Source organism: Arachis stenosperma, chromosome 2, assembly GCF_014773155.1.
Source record: "Arachis stenosperma cultivar V10309 chromosome 2, arast.V10309.gnm1.PFL2, whole genome shotgun sequence".
In the NCBI taxonomy this organism is placed as follows: Eukaryota; Viridiplantae; Streptophyta; class Magnoliopsida; order Fabales; family Fabaceae; genus Arachis; species Arachis stenosperma.
In genome coordinates, this window is record NC_080378.1 from 17,982,703 (window position 1) to 17,991,795 (window position 9,093).

A 9,093-nucleotide genomic window follows, 5' to 3' on the forward strand; every position below is an offset into this window, starting at 1 on the left:
GATGACATTTGGATTGTGTAATATCCAAGCAACTTTTCAGAGGTGCATGCTTTGCATATTTTCTGACATGGTTGAAAAATTTATTGGGGTATTTATGGATGATTTTTTTGTATTTGGTAATTCTTTTGATTCTTGCCTGAGACATCTTTCCTTGGTCTTGAAACAGTGCCAAGAAACAAACCTTATTTTGAATTGGAAAAAATTTTATTTTATGGTAACTGAAGTTATTGTTCTTGGGCACCAAATTTCAAGCAAAGAAATAGAGGTTGACAAATCTAAGGTGGAGGTAATTGAGAAATTACCACCACCCACTAATGCAAAGGCAATCCGGTGTTTCCTAGGACATGCAGAATTTTATAAAAGATTTACAAAGAATTTTTCTAAGATTGCTAAGCCTTTGAGCAACCTCTTGGATACGGACATTCCTTTTTATTTTGATGATGATTGCCTGCATGCTTTTGAGACTCTGAAAGCTAAGTTTGTCTCTGCTCCAATCAAAGCTCCTCCTAACTAGAATTTACCATTTGAATTGAAGTGTGATACCAGTAATAATGCTATAGGAGCTGTCTTGGGACAGAGACAAGACAAGCTTGTACACATTATTTACTATGCTAGCCGTATGCTAAATGACACGTAAAATAATTACACAACTACAGAAAAGAAGTTATTAGCTGTAGATTATGCTTTTGATAAGTTTAAGTCCTATTTGATTGGTTCTAAGGTTATTATTTTTACTGACCATGCTACTCTTAAGTACATTCTAACCAAACAGGATGCTAAGCCAAGGTTGAATAGGTGGGTGCTCCTTCTTCAAGAGTTTGATATTGAGATTAGAGACAGAAAAGGGTCAGAAAATCAAGTGGCTGACCATCTTTCCAAGATTGAGCCTGAAGAGGAAATGAAGCAACCCAATCCCATGACTGAGACTTTTTCGGATGAGCAATTCTTTGCTATTCAGAGAGCCTCGTGGTTTGCAGATATTGCAAACTACAAGGCTATGAGGTTCATTCCAAAGGAGTACACTAAATAACAAGTGAAGAAACTACTCAATGATGCCAAGTATTTTTTTTGTGGGAGGAGCCTTATCTTTTCAAGAGATGCTCAGATGGTATTATTGGCGTTGTGTCTTAGATGAGGAAGCACCATAGATTCTCTGGCATTGTCATGGTTCCAAGTACGGTGGTCACTTTGGTGGTGAGAGGACATCTACTAAGGTCCTTTAGAGCGGTTTTTATTGGCTGACTCTCTTTAAAGATGCTAGGGACTTTGTGAGAAACTGTGACAAGTGTCAGAGAGCTAAGAATCTGCCTAGCAACCATGAGATGCCATAACAAGGAATATTGGAGATTGTGTTATTTGATGTATGGGGTATTGACTTCATGGGACCATTCTGATGAGAGCATTATCGTCGGTTAGGAATTTCGCTCAAATTAATTCTGTTGATAGTATAGTTCCCAACCGACAAATAATGCTCAAATTAAATTTTAATTTGTGTTTGGTTGTCACGAGTCCAACCCAATAAAAGTAACCAAAGTATTAAAACCTCGGGTCATCTTCTCAAGGAATTGCAGTGAGGTATGTGTATTATTGGTTATGGTATCAAGGGGTGGGTTGGTAAAAGGGGCAAGAAACTAAATAACAAGAAAAGTAAGGCAAACAATTAAAGAAAACAATTAACTAAAGAGAGACATTCATGGCAACGGTTGAGAATATAGACTTTCTATCCTAGTTATACAATGATTAACAAGAATTTATTCTATTTAGTCATCTCCAACAATGGAAGAAAGTACAAGGTTATATTCACATGAGAGAAGGTCAAATAAAATTAGTTAATCTCAATCCAAAAGTCCTAATCAACTTGCTAATTGAATTAGCAAAAGATTAGCGTCAATGGAAACGATATTAACTAACAACTTTAGATCACCAAGATAAGTTGGGTGTTCATGACTCAAGATTGCCTAATTTCTCTTTCCAAGCTAAGAATGCTCAAAAATATACTCTAACATCCAACCAAGCATTTTGTCAAACACTTGGAAGGTATAAAAGGAAACTATGGTGAAATTACAAGAAATATAAATTCTACAACTACCCAATGCAAGAAAAGTAGGAATAACAACTCAATTAAACAATAAAAGAACATAAAACATAAATTGCATTAAAGAAAATCCAAATCCAACAAGAGTTCATCGATATAAAAAGAGGCATAAAAGGGAAATTAACAAGAAAACTAAGAAGAACAAAGAATGGTCCACAAAGCTTTACAAAACTCAAAAATATGTCACTACGTAAGCTTTCGATCCAATTCCACAATTCCAAAATCTCAATGCATGAAATAGGAGATGTAAGTAAGGGTAAATCATCAACAAGCATCACTTAACAAAAAATGCATTGATAATACACAATTGCCTAACAATAGATAGTAATTCCAAATCACATGGTGGCCAAAACATACAATTCAAAAGATTAAGAAAGCTTTGAAGGCAATGTCATACACTTGGTATTCACAAATGTTAAACATGAAAAACTCAAAACCAAGTAACAAAATATAACCTCAATAATGAGTCCCACCAATGAATATCAAAAACAGTTATGCTAAAATAGTATTCAGTTAGTAATAAGAAGTAATAAACAGCAAAAAAAATTAATGACCTAACACTTATAATGAAAAATAGAAAATTAAACATAAATCCAACTAACTAAAAGAAATGGTGATAAATGGTGATTGGTAGTGTTGGATGATGGTTGAATGATTGAAAGAAAAAAAGAGAAGAGAAAAGAAGGAAAGAAATGGAAAGAAGATAAGAAATGAAGATGGTTGAAATAGGGCAGGGTCACGCATACGCTTCATGTCACGCGTACGTGTGAATGGCAAAAATGACATGCGATGCGTACGCGTGGGGTGACGCGTACGCGTGGGTGGATTTTGTGCTAGAGGCGCAATTCCAGCCCAAAATGTGCGCAACTCTCTGGTTTTTGTATGGGACATGAAAAATTTGGGGCCACGCGTACGTGTGGGCAAGGTGTACGCGTGGATGGTTGAAAAACTTGGAGTCACGCGTACGCGTGAAATGGTGCTCTGTTTTTTAAAATTTTTCAATTTATTGCACCAAACCAAGCATTTCAAGCCTCCAAACAACTACCAAAACACTATCAAACCTTATTTAACATACTAGACTCCCAAATAAACTCAACTAACCAAAAAAAACATGAAATTAAACTAATTTACCAATATTTACAAAAGAGAAAAATGAAAAGATGTTACCATGGTGGGGTGTCTCCCACCTAATACTTTCATTTATTTTCCTTAAGTTGGACTTATGGGGAGCTCTTCATCAAGGTGGCTTGTGCTTGAATCCATCCTTGAACATCCACCAATGCTTGGACTTCCAATAAACTCCATCATTCAAAGTTAATAACTCCAAGCCTTGATGGAGTTCTTCACAAACAATGAGCTCCCAAAATTGATCCTCTTTTTACAATCTGGGATCCTACACTTTGTTTTCACACCCATCTTTGAGTTGATCATGGTAATTCCCTACGGGTGGTAGGCAAGCCAAATTCTCACTAAGGCACCAAACTATCCTCCTAGACCCATCTAATTGAGCATTAATCCAACCTTTGCTCCTCAATTTTGAGCTTCCATCCCTAATGAGCCTAGACTTACAATGCCAACCACTAAATATCCTCCTCCTATGCTTCATTCCACAAAGCGCCCTAAGTTGGCTATCCGTTTTAAGCAAACCAAATTCAAGTGGGATAATAAAGGTAAGAGTAATGAGCTTTACCCACTCAAATGAAGGATCGGATGGCAACTTAGGTGGAGGAGTCCCCAATGATCTTGATATGTCACATTCCACTCCCGTCCATCCTCTTCTAGGGGCTTCCACCACTTGACAAGATACTTTATGCTCTACCTCTTGCCAAGCTTCCTCAAGTTCAAATTCTTCTTCACCAATGTCTTCTAGTTCTTTCCCATCACTCAAATCATATCTTGGAGGTTGAGTAAAATCTACCTCATCATCAATTCCAAGTTCAATGGGGAAGAATTCATTAAACTCAAAAGAATCATATGTTGATGTGGAATTATCATAAATAGGGGAACTTGTTGCTTGCCCCACTTCTTCCAATTCTTCAATCATATTGTGCCTTGGAGGTTGTGCACTATCCTCCTTAACATCACTCCCAAGCTCCATAGAAGAAGGCTCTTCAATTTGAGATTCCTCCTTGCAGCCAATATCTCTTAAATCTTCAACCACTTCCTTTGGTTCAATTATCTTTACTTCCTCCTCTTGTTGCACTTCTTGCTTCAACTTCTCTTCTTCACCTTGAAGCTTCACATTCACTCCCTCACTATGCTCTTTGGTTGCTTCTCCACATTCGACAATGGGAGTGCCTCGATCGCATAAGCTTAGGTAGGATGAGACCATGTTGCTAACGGCTTCCGCCATGGTAGCAATCTTGGCTTCTACCTTCTTGAACTCCTTTTGCGTCTCCTCTTGTTGCCTTTGGATATAAGAGCTAATATATCTTTGTTCTATCATGAGGGCATGGAGAGCTTCGTCCATTGGGGGCGGTGTGGGAACAGAGGGTTCATTGTTTGAGGGAAAGGTGTTGTAGTTGGAAGGTGGTTCATATTGGTAAAAGTCTTGAAGTGGTGTATATGAAATTTGTGGTTCTTGGGAGAATTGGTGTTGAGAATGTGGTGGTTCTAGGTATGGTTCATATGATAGTTGGTATGGTGGGTATAAGTTAAGATCATATGGAGGTGAATGGTGGTATGAGACTTGTGAGTATGGTGGTTGACAATGTTGAGGCATAAGCATATGGTGATTGTAGTTGACAACCACAATAAGGGTCACCACACACATTAGATTGGCATGCATCATGGTATGGCTCTTGATCATAGTGTATAGGTGGAGGTTGTTGCCATGAAGGTTGATTAATTCCTTAAGGTTCCTGATGAGCGGATAATTTGTATGCTTTTTGGCATTGTTTTTAGTATGTTTTTGATATGATATAGTTAGTTTTTAGTATATTTTTATTAGTTTTTAGTTAAAATTCACTTTTCTGGACTTTACTATGAGTTTTTGTATTTTTCTGTGATTTTAGGTATTTTCTGGCTGAAATTGAGGGACCTGAGCAAAAATCTGATTCAGAGACTAAAAAGGACTGCAGATGCTGTTGGATTCTGACCTCCCTGCACTCGAAGTGGATTTTCTGGAGCTACAGAAGCCCAATTGGCGCGCTCTCAACGGCGTTGGAAAGTAGACATCCTGGGCTTTCCAGCAATATATGATAGTCCATACTTTGCCCAAGATTTGATGGCCCAAACCGGCGTTCAAAGTCACCCTCAGGAATCCCAGCGTTAAACGCTGGAACTGGCACCCAAATGGGAGTTAAACGCCCAAACTGGCATAAAAGCTGGCGTTTAACTCCAAGAAGAGTCTCTGCACGAAAATGCTTCATTGCTCAGCCCAAGCACACACCAAGTGGGCCCGGAAGTGGATTTTTATGTCATTTACTCATTTCTGTACACCTTAGGTTACTAGTTTTCTATAAGTAGGACCTTTTACTATTGTATTGGAACATCAAGAGGTAGCTATCTTCATTTTTATGCTATCTTAGATCATTGGGAGGCTGGCCATTCGGCCATGCCTAGACCTTATGCTTATGTATTTTCAACGGTGGAGTTTCTACACACCATAGATTAAGGTGTGGAGCTCTGCTGTACCTCGAGTATTAATGCAATTACTATTGTTCTTCCATTCAATTCCGCTTGTTCTTGTTCTAAGATATCACTTGTTCTTCAACTTGATGAATGTGATGATCCGTGACACTCATCATCATTCTCACCTATGAACGTGTGACTGACAACCACCTCCGTTCTACCTTCGATTGAGTGAATATCTCTTGGATTCCTGATTGCACGATGCATGGTTGATCGCCTGACAACCGAGTGCTCGCCTGACAAACGAGCTAACCATTCCGTGAGATCAGAGTCTTCGTGGTATAGGCAAGAACTGATGGCAGCATTCAAGAGAATCCGGAAGGTCTAACCTTGTCTGTGGTATTCTGAGTAGGATTCAATGACTGAATGACTGTGACGTGCTTCAAACTCCTAGCAGGCGGGGCGTTAGTGACAGACGCAAAAGAATCGATGGATTCTATTCCGGCCTGACCGAGAACCAACAACTGAATTCCCCATGCTGTGACAGAGCATTGGCAAATGTTTTCACTGAGAGGATGGGAGGTAGCCATTGACAACGGTGAAACCCTACACAAGCTTGCCATGGAAAGGAATAAGAAGGATTGGATGAAGACAGTAGGAAAGCAGAGAGACGGAAGGGAAGGCATCTTCATGCGCTTATCTGAAGTTCCTACCAATGAATTACATAAGTATCTCTATCTCTATCTTTATGTTTATTTTCGTTCATCACCATATCCAATTGAGTTTGCCTGACTAAGATTTACAAGATGACCATAGCTTGCTTCATACTAACAATCTCCGTGGGATCGACCCTTACTCGCGTAAGGTTTAGTACTTGGACGACCCAGTGCACTTGCTGGTTAGTTGTGCGAAGTTGTGTAATGCCATGGTATTGAGCTACCAAGTTTTTGGGGTTCATGACCGGGGATTATGAGAGTTGTGAAAAAGTATTGTTCACAATTTCGCGCACCAAGTTTTTGGCGCCGTTGCCGGGGATTGTTCAAGTTTTGAGCAAGCTTTTGGTAACATCAGTGCCAAGATCCGGCAACAAGCACCAAGTTTTTGGCGCCGTTGCCGGGGATTGTTCAGTTTGGACAACTGACGGTTCATCTTGTTGCTTAGATTAGGTATTTATTTTTTTCGAAATTCTTGAAGATGGATTCTAGAGTTTCATGATGATTTGTTGATGTCTGGCTGGCTGAGAAGCCATGTCTAATCTCATTGGACCGAGGTTTCAACTTATCATCACAAGAGCTTGTTGATTTTTATCAATCTTGCTTTTGGAGCAGTGATCTGCTAAGGCTTGGCTGGCCTTTGGCCATGTCTAGTGTTTTGGACCGAAGCTTTCTTTGAAAGCTTGGCTGGCTGTGAAGCCATGTCTAATTCCTGGACCGGAGTCTTAGACTAGCATTGCACTGATTCCTGGAATTCTCATTAAGAATTTTGATATCTTTTTCCACTTAATTTTCGAAAAAACACAAAAAAATCAAAAAAATCATAAAATCCAAAAATTTCTTGTTTGAGTCTAGTGTCTCATCTTAAGTTTGGTGTCAATTGCATGCATTCATTCATGTGTCTTAGTGATCTTCAAGATGTTCTTGATGATTTACTTGCTCTGATCTTTGAATTCTTTTGACTTGAGTGTTTATGTGTCTCATATAGTGTCAGTAGTATACAAACTGCTAAGTTTGGTGTCTTGCATGCATTGTTATTTTGATTTCTTGTTGCATTTTGATTTTGGGCGTTAAACGCCAGAATGTACACCATTCTGGGCGTTTAACGCCAGGATGGCTAAAGGGGGAGGATTTTGTTTTCAAATCAATTTTTTTTTTTTAGATTTCAAAATCTTTTCAAAATCAAATCTTTTTCAAATCAATTTTTCAATCAAATCTTTTTCAAAATCAATTTCTTTCCATTTTCAAAGACACTTGCTACCAATTAATGATTTGACTCAACATTTCAAGTATGTTGCCTTTTCTGTTGAGAGAGGTTTAATGTTTGAATCAAATCTTTTCTTGATAGTCAAGTTTTTAATTTCCAAAATCAAATCTTTTTAAATATTTTTCAAATCATATTTTCTCAATCACATTTTTTTTAAAAAACCAATCATATCTTCTTGACCACATCTTTTTCAAAATAGTTTTCAATCAAATCTTTTTTATTTCTAATTTCAAAATCTTTTTTCAAAAATCACTTGATTTCTTTTCCACTTTCATTTTCAAAAATTAAGTAATGTTTTTCAAAAATGTTTTCAAAATTTTTCACTTAATTTTCGAAAATCACTTCCCTCCTTCTAACATCCTTCTATTTATGGACTAATACTATTCCTTAATGCAAAATTCGAACTCCATCTCCTTTGATAAGTTCGAATTTTCTACTTCTGTCTTCTACTCTTCTTTTCCTCTGACACTTCAAGGAATCTCTATACTGTGACATAGAGGATTCCACATTTTCTTGTTCCCTTCTCTTTCTTATGAGCAGGAGCAAAGACAAAGGCATTCTTGTTGAGCCTGATCCCGAACCTGAAAGGACCTTGAAGAGAAAGCTAAGAGAAGCTAAAGCACAACTCTCTTTAGAGGACCTGACCGAATTCTTCAAAGTAGAAGAACACATGGCAGCCGAAAACAACAACAATGCCAACAATGCAAGAAAGGTGCTGGGTGACTTTACTGCACCTACTCCCGACTTCTATGGGAGAAGCATCTCTATCCCTGCCATTGGAGCAAACAACTTTGAGCTTAAGCCTCAATTAGTTTCTCTAATGCAACAGAATTGCAAGTTCCATGGACTTCCACTGGAAGATCCTCATCAGTTTTTAGTCGAGTTCTTGCAAATCTGTGACACTGTTAAGACTAATGGGGTTGACCCTGAGGTCTACAGACTTATGCTATTCCCTTTTGCTGTAAGAGACAGAGCTAGAACATGGTTGGACTCTCAACCTAAAGAAAGCCTGGACTCTTGGGAAAAGCTAGTCAATGCCTTCTTGGCAAAGTTCTTTCCACCTCAAAAATTGAGTAAGCTTAGAGTGGAAGTCCAAACCTTCAGACAGAAGGAAGGAGAATCCCTCTATGAAGCTTGGGAAAGATACAAACAATTAATCAGAAAATGTCCCTCTGACATGCTTTCTGAATTGAGCATCATAGGTATTTTCTATGATGGTCTCTCTGAACTATCCAAGATGTCTTTGGATAGCTCTGCTGGAGGATCTCTTCATCTGAAGAAGACGCCTACTGAAGCTCAAGAACTGATTGAAATGGTTGCAAATAACCAATTCATGTACACTTCTGAAAGAAATCCTGTGAACAATGGGACTAGTCAGAAGAAAGGAGTTCTTGAGATTGACACTCTGAATGCCATTTTGGCTCAGAACAAAATATTAACTCAAC

General features: G+C 38.3%; 1 non-coding gene across 1 annotated transcript; it reads right to left on the reverse strand.

Moving 5' to 3' along the window:
- Positions 1–8,723: 8,723 nt before the first annotated feature.
- LOC130964640 (small nucleolar RNA R71) lies at positions 8,724–8,831 on the reverse strand. Its single transcript, XR_009080726.1, has one exon. It is a non-coding gene; the product is annotated as a small nucleolar RNA R71 (small nucleolar RNA).
- Positions 8,832–9,093: the final 262 nt, after the last annotated feature.